General features: G+C 44.0%; 1 protein-coding gene across 1 annotated transcript in view; it reads right to left on the reverse strand.

The window, feature by feature from the left end:
• LOC124259963 overlaps positions 1–17,968 on the reverse strand; it is a 131,845-nt gene that overhangs the window by 38,278 nt on the left and 75,599 nt on the right. Inside the window, exon 2 of the mRNA XM_046694185.1 lies at positions 14,203–14,261. The gene's annotated coding sequence lies outside the window, so the exon portion shown is untranslated. The remainder of the gene's footprint in view (positions 1–14,202; positions 14,262–17,968) is intronic.

Genomic DNA, 17,968 nt, shown 5'->3' on the forward strand with positions numbered 1-17,968 from the left:
CTGTCGTAGCGCTACGATCGCTTTGAGGAACGGGGCCCAGGGACCCACCCCGACATCAAGGCCAATAGATGGCATTAACCGATAAGAGCGTGCGAAAACATTCCCAGAATATTCAGGAAAATAGAAAACAATGGTCATTGTCTTATGAATATTCATGTCGATCTGAACCTCTGCAACTTCTCTTGCATTCGTATCGATTTTTGCTCAAACTTAACACAAGACGAATCGACTGTTAGCGTCACCAGTGCTGTCTAACCCTGACAGCCCCGATACAATACAGACACGCCATCGTTGGAAAACAAATGAATTAACACAAATGTTCACTTATCTACGTCGACCTTTCTTGAATAGAGCACATACCGCTGATGTCAGTCTCGGGTCCATCTGCGCCTGTCACCCCAACTCAATGATGGACTGACTGACTGACTGAGTTTGGTTTTACGCCGCTTTTAGCAATATTCCAGCAACATCACGGCGGGGGGACACCAGAAATGGGCTTCACACATTGTACCCATGTGGGGATTCGAACCCGGGTCTTCGGCGTGACGAGCCAACGCATAAACCACTAGGCTTCCCCACCGTCCCTCAATGATGGAGAACCCAGTCTAATTTCCCCTTAACATGAATTGTCCTTCACCTTAGGGGAGTGAGTGAGTGAGTTTAGTTTTACGCCGCACTCAGCAATATTCCAGATATATGGTAGCGGTATGTAAATAATCGAGTCTGGATCAGACAATCCAGTGATCAACAGCATGAGCATCGATCTACGTAATTGGGATACGATGACATGTGTCATCCAAGTCAGCGAGCCTGACCACCCGATCCCGTTAGTCGCCTTATAAGACAAGCATCGATTACTGAAGATCAATTCTAACCCGGATCATCACAGGCAAGTATTACCACTACTGACGTATTCGCTGGCTTGGCAGTTCAATATGTGATTAAGACCAAAATGGACATTGATCACCGACATTTTCATCGTTCACGAATTAGTGCGGCCATGGTGCTCCTAAACTGATTATCATAAGACAGGAAGAATGTACACTCGATCAGTAACTCTTGGACGCATTTAGCTGCAAAACAGGTATTTGTCGGAGTAAGTTTCAAATATATTCCACATTTGCTTAAATAATCCAGTAACTTCAGCTCAAATCGGTATTTCGCAACGCATATTCCGTCAAAAACATTGCACTCGCAGGGCTTGTACCGGCTCCTCGCCATACTAGGAATTCTGGTAGAGAAAGATAGTTTTTCAAATGTTTCACTTCCAGCTAAATAATTAGATCCAACGATATCTGATTCAGCTTTTCTTAACGATTTCTGGAAACTAGATCAAGACTTTTATTGTCATATAATCAAACGCGGCTTTGATCGCGTACGTCCATGGAATTACGACTCGCGTGAAGCTTTTTATTTCCTTTGTTCTCCCGTACAAGAGGATACCAACAAAGATTAACCAAACTATCAACCAGTTGTCATTATCGGTTTAACTTTAACGGCAACGAACATCATCTTTATCAAGACATGTTTTTCAGATATTTGTCTAAATAACCTGTCAGTAGGCGGTCTTTGATCCCGTTGGTTGCCAATTGGCAACTGTGGATGAAAAGAGGTATGCGTCCAATCAAAAGCATCTTTACAAATTGACTTCGACAGTTTAAGAGCATTTGCACCATGATATGAACCAAGCTTCAAACACCGACAAAAGCATGTGTTTGTTTCATAGTTCACTCCGTTCATATCGAAGCTATATTGTCTATTAACTATTGATTTGTCAATACCGTCATGTCGATGCATCACAAACAATAGCATTAGCTCTATGATCGTCAGCTCTCCAGGGCCCTGTTCCCCAAAGCGATTGTCGCGCAAAGTTGATCGTAACTCACGTACTTTAACATAGACTTACGACTGTTGTAGCGCTACGATCGCTTTGAGGAACGGGGCCCTGGTCGTACATAAACAGTTTAAAATACGAGCTGTTCGTGTCTTTCATAAGCATTTAGAGTGATTGAATTCCAGCAACATCACGGCGGGGGACACCAGAAATGGGCATTGTACCCATGTGGGGAATCGAACCCGGGCCTTCGGCGTGACGACCGAACACTTTAACCACTAGGCTACCCCACCGCCCCATTCTGAAAACGAACAAAGTGTCTGAGCTAATTTTTAATTTACTCTTTATAATTTAGGAATCATATTTTGTGCAATATATTCATTTCAGAGACTTGATGTTAGTCTAACGTCCCTCAACCACGAATGTTTTATATGCATAGTCTGGCTCTCAAATCCTTCAAAATTTACTTTAAAAAAATGGAATCCACTGTTGTGATAAGTAAGTTTAGATTGCCTCAGCTCTAATTAATTGTTCTGGGTTTTATTCTGAGACTAAATGTTTATATAGCAATGACAAAGAGTGAGTGAGTTTAGTTTTACGCCGCACTCAGCAATATTCCAGTTATATGGCGGCGGTCTGTAAATAATCGAGTCTGGACCAGACAATCCAGTGATCAACAGCATGAGCAGCGATCTGCATAATTGGGAACAGATGATATGTGCCAATCAAGTCAGCAAGCCTGACCAACCAATACCGTTAGTCGCCTCTTACAACAAGCATGGCTTACTGAAGATCAATTCTAACACGGATCTTCACGGGTCAAATGACAGAGGGGATCCAGGTGAGATGATGAGTAACGGGTGAGTGAGTGAGTGAGTTAATATTAAACGTCACCTCGGCAATATTGCAGCCATATCGTGACGAAAACAAGCCACACAATAAAAAGTAGAAACATTGATGAGTAACGGTATCGTGATACATATGCACCGGTTTTCCAGGAAGGATGTCGTCAAAATCCGCCATTCGTGGCCCAGTGTGAAGAGCAAAGGCTGCCACGACCAACACGGCACAGTCTCATCCCGCGGTATATGAGTGTATGCATGACGACGCTGGCCCACGAGACGGACGTGGCTTGACGTGTGTGATCGATGACGTTAGGTCAGCACTTCTAGGTCTCGGTGAGAGGATTGAGAGGTTTAACACTTCCGTGCTTTAACATGGTGTTGTACTCTTAGGCTATCTTGTCAGTTGTTGCTTTTCATCTTGTCAAGGACGTGGTGTTTCACACACTGGCATTTCATGACGTGTCCTGTTAAGTGGGACTAATTGTATATTACCTACCAATTATCATCAATTATCACAGCTGTGCATTACGCCCGTGGTTGGGCGAAATAGGATGAAGTAGAACATATGACAGGTCCTGAACTAGACTTGTGCAGGTCTCTAAGGTAATAATTAATAGTTTAAATCATAATTATTAAAGAACATAAATTAAAAGAACATATTGTACCTCTAACAGACTGACGTCCTACTATCCGCTTATCTAGACTTGCCTCTTTAAAGGATAGAATTACTGCACATCCATGGGCTTAGAATTCAGTACAGCTATGGAGCAAGACTAGGCCTAAACATGATAGATTGTTATTTTACAAACTCAGTGTCTGTATTTTCATGATATGTAAGTAGTTTCTATCTACTTATGTACTTGACATACTACTGGCTGCTAACTAGGGTCGATCATGTATGTACATCCCGAGGCGAGTTGATGGTGGCGTCCTCATTTCCTTATAGACGCTGACATGGGGATTCTGATTACAAGGTCATGAAGGGCGGAAATTGTGTGTTGCTGTGTTCCGAAATAGACATACAATCGTCATGCACCAATGATGCACATGTGCATATTCAAAGTGCGCCATAAACACACCCTCAGGCATGCTGAAAGCTTTACATTCTTAAACCCCGTAAGTGAGTGAGTGAGTTTGGTTTTACGCCGCTTTTAGCAATATTCCAGCAATATCACGGCGGGGGACACCAGAAATAGGCTTAACACATTGTACCCATGTGGGGAATCGAACCTGGATCTTCGGCGTGACGAGCGAACGCCTTAACCACTAGGCTACCCTACCGCCCCAACCCCGTAAGTGAATCAGTTAGCATGTCATAGACCCTGAAATACATGTATCCAGCGAAGCCTATGTAAGTCTGTCATAGTTCGCAAGTCGAAAATTACTGCAATTTCAGTAATAACCATGGAGCCTACGGGTTAATTCTATTACACTGTTTTAAGATAAGCTAACACGATTTTTTTGTAAAATATTTTCATTTCAGAGAATAGATTTTACTCTATGGATCAACGTGCATGCGATTGCCCGTTCTCAGCTCCCTGTGGAATATACAATCCACGCAGCCGATGAGTCGCTTGTCACACAGAGTAAACACGCAGCAATATCATCCTTCCGGGTACCCATTCACTGCTGGTAGAACAGACGCCTATTTCTTAACAGAGCTTATACTTATATTTCGTATGTAAATGAAACAGTTTGTGGACTCCATACTCCAACCCGTGGAAGTAGACAGTACAAAAAACAGATAAAGCGAAGTGCATATAAAAGTAGTTCTCTTGTGGAGTAGAGTCTCTTGTACACACAACACAATAATACCTCAATGTCCGTGTTATGTAGTGCTACCAGAACTACTTCTCGGTGCGATCAATACACTCGTATCTCTGCAGTATAAGCAATAAGGAATCTAAAGATAATGTTTTGAGTTCGCAACCCGAGATGCCTTTCAGATGGGAAACAAGTTAGAAATCGACTTGAAGGACACATTGAATTATGTCAGATGCAATCTGTCTGTGGCAGCTGCAACAGCATTAGAGTGCTTTTAGTCGTATTTAAGCAATATTACGGTATGAAAAAACAGATACGAGCTTGACACATTGTTACCATGTGGGGAATCGAACCTGTGACCACCGAACGCTTTAACCACAGGACTACCTTACATCCTCGCATATTTCGGAAAGTGGAATTTAGAAAGTAGGGACTGAAATCGAAACACTGGCGTTTTGCAGTTTAATTGTGGGTAAATATGCAGCCATACCCTAAACAATGTCACTGGGTGCAAAAAGCTTTAGAAATGTCTGTTCCGGTACATTTACCAAACGTCTTCACGACTGGAAACCTACAAATGGTAACATGTGCGGATATCACAGTCTGTTGTCTGAGAACATCAACACAAGGAATACATGTGAGCACTTCACGGACGTTAACAACACCCTTCTGTTAATAGTGGCATTGACCAAAGGGAGATAACTGCGCGTGGTATGAACAAACAGACTTGACCTTCTATCGCTTAATACATACAGCTGAGGCTTTGATCTCAGATCTCAATTGTTCTGCTTCTTCCTCATTAGCTTCAATATGCAGACAGTCGTCTGCGGACACCACAGCGTCCTTCAGTCTGGAAGCAAATGATCCTCGTACGCGGAGTCGTACAACTGATGCTGTGTGAAACGTGCTGAATCATTAATGGGATCCCTGGTTGTTCAGCATCGTCACCGTCGCGGCGTCGACGGGAGTTAGCAGGACGTGGCAGCCGGACTGCGGCCCAAAGGGTATCAATTGTCCTTGGTGCTGCCAAAATGTCTTCAACTGCCATCAAAAATAAAGAATCCTCTGTAGAGGGGCGGTGGGAGATTACACCTGAACTAATTGCCAGATCGTCGCCTGTATGCTATTGCCGTCAGTAGGGTGATGCAGACAGGAACACAAAGAAGTCGATGGCGGTAGGATGGTGCCACCGTCCCACTTAATCACACCTCGGATAATTGTCCAGATGCCGGGTCCTTTGTTGGGTTCCACCAACCCCGCACAGAGACTCCAATAGCTAGGTTCCAGTATCATGGAGGGCATTCAAGTTGTAAAAGTGCCTATAATTTCTGCCGGACGCTCGAGAGTTGATGTATTCACCACAGTTAAACGTGTACTGAATGTCTGAACAAAGGGACGCAACTGATCTAACCAAGGGGACGTAACTGATCTAACTGACAACGGGACGTAACTAATTTATCTTCCAAGGGGACGTAACTGGTCTGGCTGACAAAGAGGACGTAACTGATCTATCTGATCAAGGGGACGTAACTGATCTATCCGATCAAGGGGACGTAACTGATCTATCTGATCAAGGGGACGTAACTGATCTAACCAAGGGAACGTAATTGATCTATCTGAACAAGGGGAAGTAACTGATCTCTCTGACTAAGACGCGTCCATATAACAGTTTGTTAAGTGTTGGGCGCATATGGGCCTTTTAAGGCCCAAGGTCGCCCTAAAACCTTATCTACCTACCTACCTACCTACCTATGACGCGCCCCTGCTGTATCAAACACTGATCTGCCCACTCTCCAATAACGAGGTGCGTACACACTACATGTCCATGTATATCGTTAAAAGAGGTTTGGTCACTTACATCTAACAAATCATATCTGACCGACTCTGTGGTCTAATGGCCAGAGCGTATGTCCAGTGAGCGGATAATGGTGGATCGATCCACGGATCACGGACCAAATGACGTTAAAACACGGTACGTGTCACCTGCCTGGTGCTCGGTATAAAGGGTATAAAACAGGGACTGGTCGGCTTGGAGTCTTCAATGTCCCGGGTATCCATGTTAAATTGTGTCATGGAATCTCAGTTGGTTGGCATAACAAATGACGGCGCAATGTTAGTCTATCTCACAGTCCCTGAACCACATTATTGTCCCTACTGCCTAGCCTCCCTGCGATGTTAGTCTGTCTCACAGTCCCTGAACCACATTATTGTCCCTACTGCCTAGCCTCCCTGCGATGTTAGTCTGTCTCACAGTCCCTGAACCACATTATTGTCCCTACTGCCTAGCCTCCCTGCGATGTTAGTCTGTCTCACAGTCCCTGAACCACATTATTGTCCCTACTGCCTAGCCTCCCTGCGATGTTAGTCTGTCTCACAGTCCCTGAACCACATTATTGTCCCTACTGCCTAGCCTCCCGGCGATGTTAGTCTGTCTCACAGTCCCTGAAGCACATTGTTGTCCCTACTGCCTAGCCTCCCTGCGATGCCAAAACCCTAATGAAGCAAGTCTAGATTTCCCATCTCACCATGGGGCTCCTCACAATCATTCCTTATCATGAGTCTCGTACCGGCTGAGAATGAAGTACATACACATTGTATCTGACCAAGCTGGTGCAGACAACATATGTGAACACTGCCTTGACAATACGTTTGACCAGAGGGCTGGACACAATATATCTAACCAACGGACGTGTACACATATTTGACCAAGCCGGTTTAAACAACAAATCCTACCGCGGGGTAGGTACACACTACATCTGACCCAGCACTAGTATCCAAAGGCTACGTCAACACAATACAAACACGTACAGATCTAATAAACCTGATTCCGAATACACGACACAATGATCAATATTTGTTTTTCCCATCATAAAAGTCTGTACTTTCAACAGCGCGTCACTCTGTGATTAATAAAACACAATAATGTGAAATTTTACTGTAAAACAAACAGTCCGAGTGGTTCTTCGTGTGACATTTTCAATTAATATTCCATTCAGGCACATAATATACTGAGGGAAACAAATAACGGAACACATGAAAGCAAAAGGGCGCATTAGTCCTTTTTTCGGGTTTCTTCGCAAGCTTTGTATTGTACTGTTTGTGAAATTCTGAAAATACGTTCTGCGACCAAGTGAGTTCTCTTATTTGTTTTCGTCAGTATATAATCAAATAATCACAGAGCACTGGTGCAGGTTTAATCAGTTCGGATTGCCAGTGACCTTACAAAGCTGCGTGACTACCTATGCCTTTGTCTAACGTGAGTTCGTACAATTGTTAACAAGCGAGGCTTATCATTAGCCAATGTTACATTGACTTCTTACAGGAGTGTTTACGTTACAATTGTTTGTAGGTGTTAAATATGGTATAAACTACTATTCAACAGATTACAGGGTGTAACAAATATAGAATTACGACATTTTAACTTAAGTGAGAGTGAGATTAGGTTTACGCCGCACGCAGCAACATTCCAGCTATATGGCGGAGGTCTATTAATAATCGAACCTGGACCAGACAATCCAGTGATCAACAGTATGAGCATCGATCTACGTAATTGCAATACGATGACATGTGTCAACCAAGTCAGCGAGCCTGGCCACCCGATCCCGTCAGTCGCCGCTTACGGCAAGCATGGGTTGCTGAAGATCAATTCTAACCCGGATCTTCTGGTTGACTGAATGAACGGATCTGATCATACACAGCTCATGAAACCCGCGATGATACGGGTGAGGATTGGTCCTCAGCGACATTTTAACGCCAAATATTCACGTTAACTGGTCGTCGAGTCTGGTATTGCTACAGACTGTGTTATTTAACCAGAAAACTTTTTCCATCATTGTAATCCGTTTGGCAGTAATTGCTTGTTGTGTGTTGTGTGATAATTACTTAATTACTGTAAACTAGACCCTGTCAGCCATGTTCTGTGGAATTACATTTCTGACAGTGGTATGACAGCTGTTTTTCTAAATGTATGCTCTAACATTATCTTGACACGCCATGAATCTGTAATTTCTATTCTGGAACAAAATGTGCTCTGGGTATTTTTTGTCCGAATGTTATTAAACAATTATTATCTGGAGGCTAGTTTTTTTGCAGTTTAAGCACTTTGCCGAGCTGATGGAACGCTCACAGATGGTAAATGTCATAGGTCGTAAAATCAATTTCAAGAGAGTTGCCTAAAGGTACTCCTGTTTGAAAGTTGTGAATGATTGTTCATGTCTATGACAAGCAACTGAGTGTTAAATATGAACCACTGAGCGTCTAGTACCAGCTACTGAATGTTAAATATGAACCACTGAGCGTCTAGTACCAGCACTGCTACTGAATGTTAAATATGAACCACTGAGCGTCTAGTACCAGCTACTGAATGTTAAATATGAACCACTGAGCGTCTAGTACCAGCTACTGAATGTTAAATATGAACCACTGAGCGTCTAGTACCAGCTACTGAATGTTAAATATGAACCACTGAGCGTCTAGTACCAGCTACTGAGTGTTAAATATGAACCACTGAGCGTCTAGTACCAGCTACTGAATGTTAAATATGAACCACTGAGCGTCTAGTACCAGCTACTGAATGTTAAATATGAACCACTGAATGTTAAATATGAACCACTGAGCGTCTAGTACCAGCTACTGAATGTTAAATATGAACCACTGAGCGTCTAGTACCAGCTACTGAATGTTAAATATGAACCACTGAGCGTCTAGTACCAGCTACTGAATGTTAAATATGAACCACTGAGCGTCTAGTACCAGCTACTGAATGTTAAATATGAACCACTGAGCGTCTAGTACCAGCTACTGAGTGTTAAATATGAACCACTGAGCGTCTAGTACCAGCTACTGAATGTTAAATATGAACCACTGAGCGTCTAGTACCAGCTACTGAGTGTTAAATATGAACCACTGAGCGTCTAGTACCAGCTACTGAATGTTAAATATGAACCACTGAGCGTCTAGTACCAGCTACTGAATGTGTTAAATATGAACCACTGAGCGTCTAGTACCAGCTACTGAATGATAAATATGAACCACTGAACGTCTAGTACCAGCTACTGAACCACTGAACTACGTCTAGTACCAGCTACTGAATGATAAATATGAACCACTGAACGTCTAGTACCAGCTACTGAATGTTAAATATGAACCACTGAGCGTCTAGTACCAGCTGCTGAGTGTTAAATATGAACCACTGAACGTCTAGTACCAGCTACTGAATGTTAAATATGAACCACTGAGCGTCTAGTACCAGCTACTGAATGTTAAATATGAACCACTGAGCGTCTAGTACCAGCTACTGAATGTTAAATATGAACCACTGAGCGTCTAGTACCAGCTACTGAATGTTAAATATGAACCACTGAGCGTCTAGTACCAGCTACTGAGCTAGCGTCTAGTACCAGCTACTGAATGTTAAATATGAACCACTGAGCGTCTAGTACCAGCTACTGAGTGTTAAATATGAACCACTGAGCGTCTAGTACCAGCTACTGAATGTTAAATATGAACCACTGAGTGTCTAGTACCAGCTACTGAATGTTAAATATGAACCACTAAGCGTCTAGTACCAGCTACTGAATGTTAAATATGAACCACTGAGCGTCTAGTACCAGCTACTGAATGTTAAATATGAACCACTGAGCGTCTAGTACCAGCTACTGAATGTTAAATATGAACCACTGAGCGTCTAGTACCAGCTACTGAATGTTAAATATGAACCACTGAGCGTCTAGTACCAGCTACTGAATGTTAAATATGAACCACTGAGCGTCTAGTACCAGCTACTGAATGTTAAATATGAACCACTGAGCGTCTAGTACCAGCTACTGAATGTTAAATATGAACCACTGAGCGTCTAGTACCAGCTACTGAATGTTAAATATGAACCACTGAGCGTCTAGTACCAGCTACTGAATGTTAAATATGAACCACTGAGCGTCTAGTACCAGCTACTGAATGTTAAATATGAACCACTGAGCGTCTAGTACCAGCTACTGAGTGTTAAATATGAACATATGCCGCTGACTGATTCTATCATTTTAGCAGGTAATTGTTCGATTTAAGCCCGTAATTGTTCGAATTATGCCAGTAATTGTTCGATTCAAGCCACTGACCTTTCGATATGAGACAATGACCGTTGAAGGTTCAGAACAAGCCTCTGGTTGTTCGATTTTATTGTCAAAACATTATTATTACTATTTAAAATATGCCACGGACTGTTCAATACGAATCATTTATTGTTCAATATGAACCACTCATTGAGTGATTCAGTACTGAATCAGGTACGTATGTGCGCACAACAGGGAATTTTGCCAGTGTTTAGGGGTATTAAGATACTAAGTGTTAGCTGAATGAGTGAGTGAGTTTAGTTTTACACAGCTTTTACCAATATCCCAGCAATATGTCCCCAGATACCCTGTCGTAGTCAACTCACTGTACAGCTACTACGAGCGGACCAGCCCTTGTTTTAATCCCTTATGCCGAGCACCAGGCAAGAAAACAACAAGTACCATCTTTTACGTATGTTGGTGTGACGCTGCCGGGGTCGGAACCTCGGACTTTCTGCTCCATTGCCAGAACACCTTCCCACTACACCACGGAGGTGAACCCATGAAGAGTACCTCATTACAGGTAAAGTAAGTTTATGGAGTGACAAGCGAACATTGTAAGGTATAGGTTACCCAATAAAAACACGTACCCAGTGAACACCTGCCTGGCATGGCCACTACGTCGGTTCACACGCGAATGTTACCACGACGTCGAGAAGGAGCCGGGTGTTTACTCGGTGTGGTTGCGTGCAAGGTGCGTCGTTTGTGCATGTCTCAGCAAGTGACAATCTATCATTACTTCGCAGGGCTCCCATTAACGGAGAGGTCATACTGACCTACTGAAATATTAAAACAGTCCCGACATTGGCTTTTACTTAATCATACAAGACCGGGTAAAGCAAACATGGTTTTAAGATCAACGGGGGGTTGGTGTACTTAGAACCGATAGCGAAACCTATTGATAGTATTACTAATGGCGCGCTTGCTCCCTTTCTGCGCATGCGCATGACTGAAAACTGGGGGAATCACTCACGCCACGTATGAATATATTACGTCAACGCGAGGAAATCATCTCTCTTGGTTATTTGGCGGAACAGTTGCCTCTGGGAGTAAAAGTGAGTGAGTGAGTATGGTTTTACGCCGCTTTTAGCAATATTCTAGCAATATCACAACGGGGGACACCAGAAATGCGCTTCACACATTACACCCATGTGGGGAAGCGAACCCGGGTCTTCGGCGTGACGAGCGGACGCTTTAACCACTAGGCTACCCCACCGCCCCCAAATACAAGCCTGGACTAACCTAAATGTGAATGTGGTGGTGAGTGGTGGAGTACCCTATTGATAAGTTTTTGCTCGTCACGTCGAAGACATTGGTTTTAATCCCAACGAAAATAAGAGTGTGTTAAATTGGGTAGTCTAGTGGTTTAGCGTTCCCTTGTCACGCTGATCACATGAGTTTGAATCCAAACGTATATAGTCGGTGGGTGGTTGGGGTAGCATAATGGTTAAGTGTTCGCCCATGACGCCGAAGGCATGAGTTTGAATCCAAACGTAGATAGTCGGTGGTTGGTTGGGGTAGCATAATGGTTAAGTGTTCGCCCATGACGCCGAAGGCATGAGTTTGAATCCAAACGTAGATAGTCGGTGGTTGGTTGGGGTAGCATAATGGTTAAGTGTTCGCCCATGACGCCGAAGGCATGAGTTTGAATCCAAACGTAGATGGGCAGTTGTGGTGGGGTTATTAAACTGGTTACATTTTCGCTCGTGAAACCGGTGACATGACATTTAATCCAATCGTGCTCATTTATGTTTGTTTTCACACATACCGAAGCACATTCACAAGGCTTTGTAATTGTGTTGAGCTCCTGCTATGCTTAATAATCTCCAACTTCTTACATTCTTTTTCTTGGTTGAGCGGAGCAATGTCGGTACGAAATGTGAGGTCTCAAGAAGTGCAATGTAAAACCGATCGTTACAAAGTCTACAAAAAAAGAGTTCCAGCAACGTTTAATTTGCCTTGCGTCGAATGTGTTCTCAGCCAGTCGTGCATGAAGTTGCAGTCGAGCATGCAGTCGTGACACAACTGATGACAGTAATTGCTGCCATGGTCGACGCTGGTTTGTGCAGAAACGATACTGTGAAACTCGGTACTTGCTGTCTTGCTAGAAATCCTGAGTTATGTCAGTGAAAGATATTAACTCGTATCGTTTACACGAAAGCCGTATCACGTTGCAAGCTCCAGGAATAAAAAGTCCCCATGCCAAAGGGAAGGCAGCAGAGAATCCAGGAAGGGGTAACACAATATTCCTGTTTCCAGACGGTCACACGGTGGCAGAAGCAGACACGACATCAGATAACTCATTGAAGTGGTGAGTGAGTGAGTTTAGTTTTACGCCGCTTTCGGCAATATTCCAGCAATATCACCAGAAACGGGGACACCAGAAATGGGTTCACTGAAGTGGGCACGGATCTTAAACTGATGACTGAGTGAGTGAGTTTAGTTTTACGCAGCACTCAGCAATATTCCAGCTATATGGCGGCGGTCTGTAAAAAATCGAGTCTGGTCCAGACAATCCAGTGATCAACAGCATGAGCATCGATCTGCGCAATTGGGAACCGATGACATGTGTCAACCAAGTCAGCGAGCCTGACCACCCGATCCCGTTAGTCGCCTCTTACGACAAGCATGGGATACTGAAGGCCAATTCTAACCCGGATCTTCACGGGTCCTTAAGCTGATACACCTCATTGGCGGCATAATAGAATATTACAGCATAATAGTGGCTACCTATATCAACTATTGGTAACAAGTATTAGAACAGCTATAGCACTGAAACAAGCGTTTGAACAGCTATGTCACGGGTGTCTGTAACAAGCGTTAGAATAGCTATGTCACGGGTGTCTGTAACAAGCGTTAGAATAGCTATGTCACGGGTGTCTGTAACAAGCGTTAGAATAGCTATGTCACGGGCGTCTGCAACAAGCGTTAGAATAGCTATGTCACGGGTGTCTGTAACAAGTGTTAGAATAGTTATCTCACGGTGCACCTATATCACAACGGCCCTCACATCATGATAACTGCAGTAAGCTTATCAATTATTTTTTAAGTTTGCATGTTCACCAGACACAACCTTGGCCCCTACGACCCCTGTAATCAACATCGGTCACAGAATACGTCTCCAAAACAAAACAGGTCACATCTTATATCTTATACCCAGAGCAATCTCACGACGTCACGGGCCCATCAATGACAGATACAGAGGGAGAGCGCAAGATTAACGGAGTATTTGCGTTGATATTTTTTCCAACTAATGTTTAGGTGCTAATGTAAAAAACTTGGGGGTTAAAACTCAAGACTGCAGACTCTTTCAGTGTTGTCACAACCCCTAGTGTTCAGTACAGAAAAGTGTGAGTGAGTGAGTATGGTTTTATCAAGGGGGCACCAGAAATGGGCTTCAAACATTGTACCCATGTGGGGAATCGAACCCGGACCTTCAGCGTGACGGGCGGACGCTTCAACCACTAGACTACCCCATCGCCACGTGAGTGTGAGTGAGTACAAGTATATTCAGTTTGAAAAGCCAAAGTAATCTGTCAACATTCCACGTGAATCATAACATAAGTCAATATTCAGCCTCTCAAACAATTACCGGGAGACCCTGACAATGGCAAGTGTTCAGGCCGCGAAACCCAAGTACATGTGTACTCACCACCGCTACTGGCCCACTGTGTCAGTCTGGCTTCACAGTACACATCGTCCGTCGGCTACCTGCAACACAGAAACACTCGTTAACTGACTGACTGACTGACTGAGTTTGGTTTTACGCCGCTTTTAGCAATATTCCAACAACATCACGGCGGGGGACACCAGAAATGGGCTTCACACATTGTGCCCATGTGGGGATTCGAACCCGGGTCTTCGGCGTGACGAGCCAACGCTTTAACCATTAGGCTACCCCACCGCCCCAAAAACACTCGTTAACAACAGTTGGAGCACAGGAATACTGTTAACAACAGGTGCGGCACGGAAATACAAGTTAACAAGTTTTACGCCGCTTTTGGCAATATTCCAGCAATATCACGGCGGCGGACACCAGAAATGGGCTTCACACATTGTACCCATGTGGAGAATCGAACCCGGGCCTTCGGGCTGACGAGAACGCTTTAACCACTAGGCTACCCCACGGCCCCTTCAAGTTAACAAGAGTTAGGGCACGACATTACAAGTTTACAACAGCCAGGGTACAAGAATACATGTTTAAAACAGTTGGGGCGATAAGAATGTATACACGTGTACAGCAGTATCAGATCACCCTGACCCACCCTAACGGATCGGCTGTTGATACTGTCGTCATCGTAACAACATGTCAGATACACCAGCCGTATGTTTATGCCGGCCCACGGCGAGGAGGTCCCAGCGACGTCTTTGAGTCTGGTCCATCTCCCCCTAATCAGAATCTACACGCATCACAATGTTCCTGCGTCCATCTGCACGTAGCCTAAAGCTTAGTCCCTGAATATGTTAAATTTTGTAACAAATTAACCAATTAAAATTGAAAACGAGCCCCAGTGAGTTGGGAGATTGCTGGGGAAATCTAGACTTGGTCATTTAGGGCTTTAGCATTGCAGGGAGGGCAAGGCTGTAGGGTAAATAATGAGGTTCTGGGACTGTGAGACACGCTAATATGCACACTGTCCCGTCCGCATTTCTCCTTGACAGCACTTTTATTGTAATCACGTGATCACCGAGGAGGGGGAACTGACCACTGTCCAGTACTAATTCTCCGATGGACACATTTAGAATCTACAAGTGAACAAACGTGCTTCTAAGCGGCAGCATTAACTAAAGAGGCCGCTAACGACGTGGGAATGGGGGAATCAAAGGTTAAAAGGGTGGCAGTAGTCTAGGGTTGCAGTTAAAGGTTAGGATGTTGGGGATGTTGGGCGAGAATTATCATAAGCGTTTTAAAATCGTTATTTCGTTCACAATCAGGAGAATATAGTGAGCAATGTTCTCGCAACACAAGACACATAAGACCAAGAGGGGCTCAGTATTTTTATCCACGGGGAGAATCGAACCTAGGACTTTCACGTGGCGAGGGATTCCACAACAAAGCTTCACTGTTTTATCAATTTCCGTTGAAATTTATTACCATAAGTCACGAAAAAAGAGAACCCGTCAGCATCCGCGTAAGTATTTGGGTGTACTATATTCAGCATGCAATTCGTCCTGGCTGGAACCGTAAACAATATATTTATCCACAAATCCTTTGGTCAATCGAGAGGAGTGGCTGATTAATAGGGCAATCAGCTTGTGTTCTCTACATAGTATACTAATCGCACCGAGACATGCCCATCCTGTTGGAAAAGAGCAGGCTGAACAGCTTTATCACTTTTACAATGAATGTCAATACGTAATAAATGAAATTGAATTATTTAACCGAAGACGAGCGCTGAAATGCCAGGCCATACAACAGAACCCCGTGGACAGATCATAAACGATCGTGACGAGAGTCTACCCTTCGGGCATCGCGCTTCCCTGGCAGTTCAAGTTAATCTTCCACTCTTGAAAACATAATGCGTGATTAATTGAACAATGAGTGTTTTCTATTATCTGTCAGAGTTCCTTCCTCATGAACCACAGAGCCCGAAGAAACGAGGATAAGGAAGGGATTTCAAAGGTATTGAAGACAATGACATGTTAATAGATCATTAATACCCAAGAACACGCCAAAGAGACTGCATACTTTAATACCCATTCTTGAAGCGCATTCAAAGCAACGTTTACAAGGCATAGATTGAATTTCAACAGATGACGACTGTCTTCGATAATACAATAACGAGCTTAGACACAACATACAAGGCTTATTAGGGACTTGAAATAACGCTGAAAGCAAGAATTAGTTTTGGGTTAACCTCGCTTTGGTTAGCATTTCTATTAAATCACGGTGTTCAGTTTTTAAGTGTGTTCAGCTTGGAGCAGATGCAGCTTTTAGAGTGAGTGAGTTGGGTTTAACGCCGATCGACCAATATTCCACCCACAGAGGACAATGCCAAGCCATGATAGGCACAGCATGGTGAGAGGAAACAATGGCGACGTGTTTGGTATTGTTGTCGCGTCTCCAGGCAACGTGGGCTAACCTCAATCTCTGGCAACATGGCCACACCACAGGTCCCAGACAGGTCCCGTTTGACCTCGCACCATCAGCCCCGTCGAGATTACCGCACAGCCATACAGCAAATTATAGGCATATTGTACCATCGATTTGGTGCAGGATGGTGCTTAGTGTTGGGATTAAGCAACACAAAGTCGCTAGCGGCCAAGATCCCGTAATCTTGATAGCTCCATTCCTAATCCGTTTCATGAGAATGGCTTTGTTCAGAATGCATGTGTCACAGAGACTGGGTCACGTACCATCTGTTTGATTATCCTCTCGTCACGGTTGGTCGTCACGAGTGTCATTTGACAGCCCGCTCTGCCTGGTAATAATATTGGCGTCAGCGTTGGAACACACCGTCATGACCCGTGTGGTAATTGTTGCAATGACATAGATCCCTATCATTGTTAACGACACACACCTCGTTGCGTTATCGATGTCATGGTTATCATTGTAATGAGTTAGTTACCGACGTCGTTGTAATAACGGTGCTTGTTGCCGACTTCGTTTTAATAACAGTCCTATTGGCCGTAACAGTACTACGGACCGTCAACGTTGTCATGGCAATAAGCTTTGTGGTTATCAAAGAAAACGACGGTGATCTTGCAGAGGTAATTGATTATGTCAAAGCTGCACTGACCTTGCCGTGTATCAGCGTTATTGTTTTCATAATCCATGGTATCCCATAATGGCTTCCGCATTTATCAGCCACGATTTACACACACTACGTCCTCGTCCGCCATGTTGCTTACATTTTCGAAAAGTGCACACTCACGCCAGACCATGAAACTCACGGACAATCAAGGAAATGGGAACAATTGTTTCATGCAGTTTCGATGCAAAACACTACTTATACTGCATGGTATTCTTTTGTCAGCCATGGGTGGCCGGGTGGTATAAGGGGAGACAATTCGCTGTGCAGAGTAGCTTCCATTAACCGTGCCATGGTCCGCTGATTGTAATGAGTGAGTACGGTTTTCCGCCGCTTTAAGCAATATCCCAGCAATATAACGGCGGTGTACACCAGAAATTGGATTTAGACATTGTACCCATGTGCGGAATCGAACCCGGTTCTTCGGCGTGATGATCGAACGCCTTAACAACTGAGCTACCCTACCACCCCCACTAATTGTAAACTGATTATTACAGTCTTTGTCCCACCGTCATCCATTAACAGGGTACAACATTTTGTCTTACAGAGTTGCGCCCCTTTCATGTTTCTCAAAAGAAACCGCCTCCGTGGTGTAGTGGTTAGAGCGTCCGCTCCGAGAGCGGAAGGTCGCGGGTTCGATCCCCGGCCGCGTCATACCAAAAGATG

Source organism: Haliotis rubra, unplaced genomic scaffold (genome assembly GCF_003918875.1).
Source record: "Haliotis rubra isolate DU_JTF1 unplaced genomic scaffold, ASM391887v1 Scf745, whole genome shotgun sequence".
Classification (NCBI taxonomy): Eukaryota; Metazoa; Mollusca; class Gastropoda; order Lepetellida; family Haliotidae; genus Haliotis; species Haliotis rubra.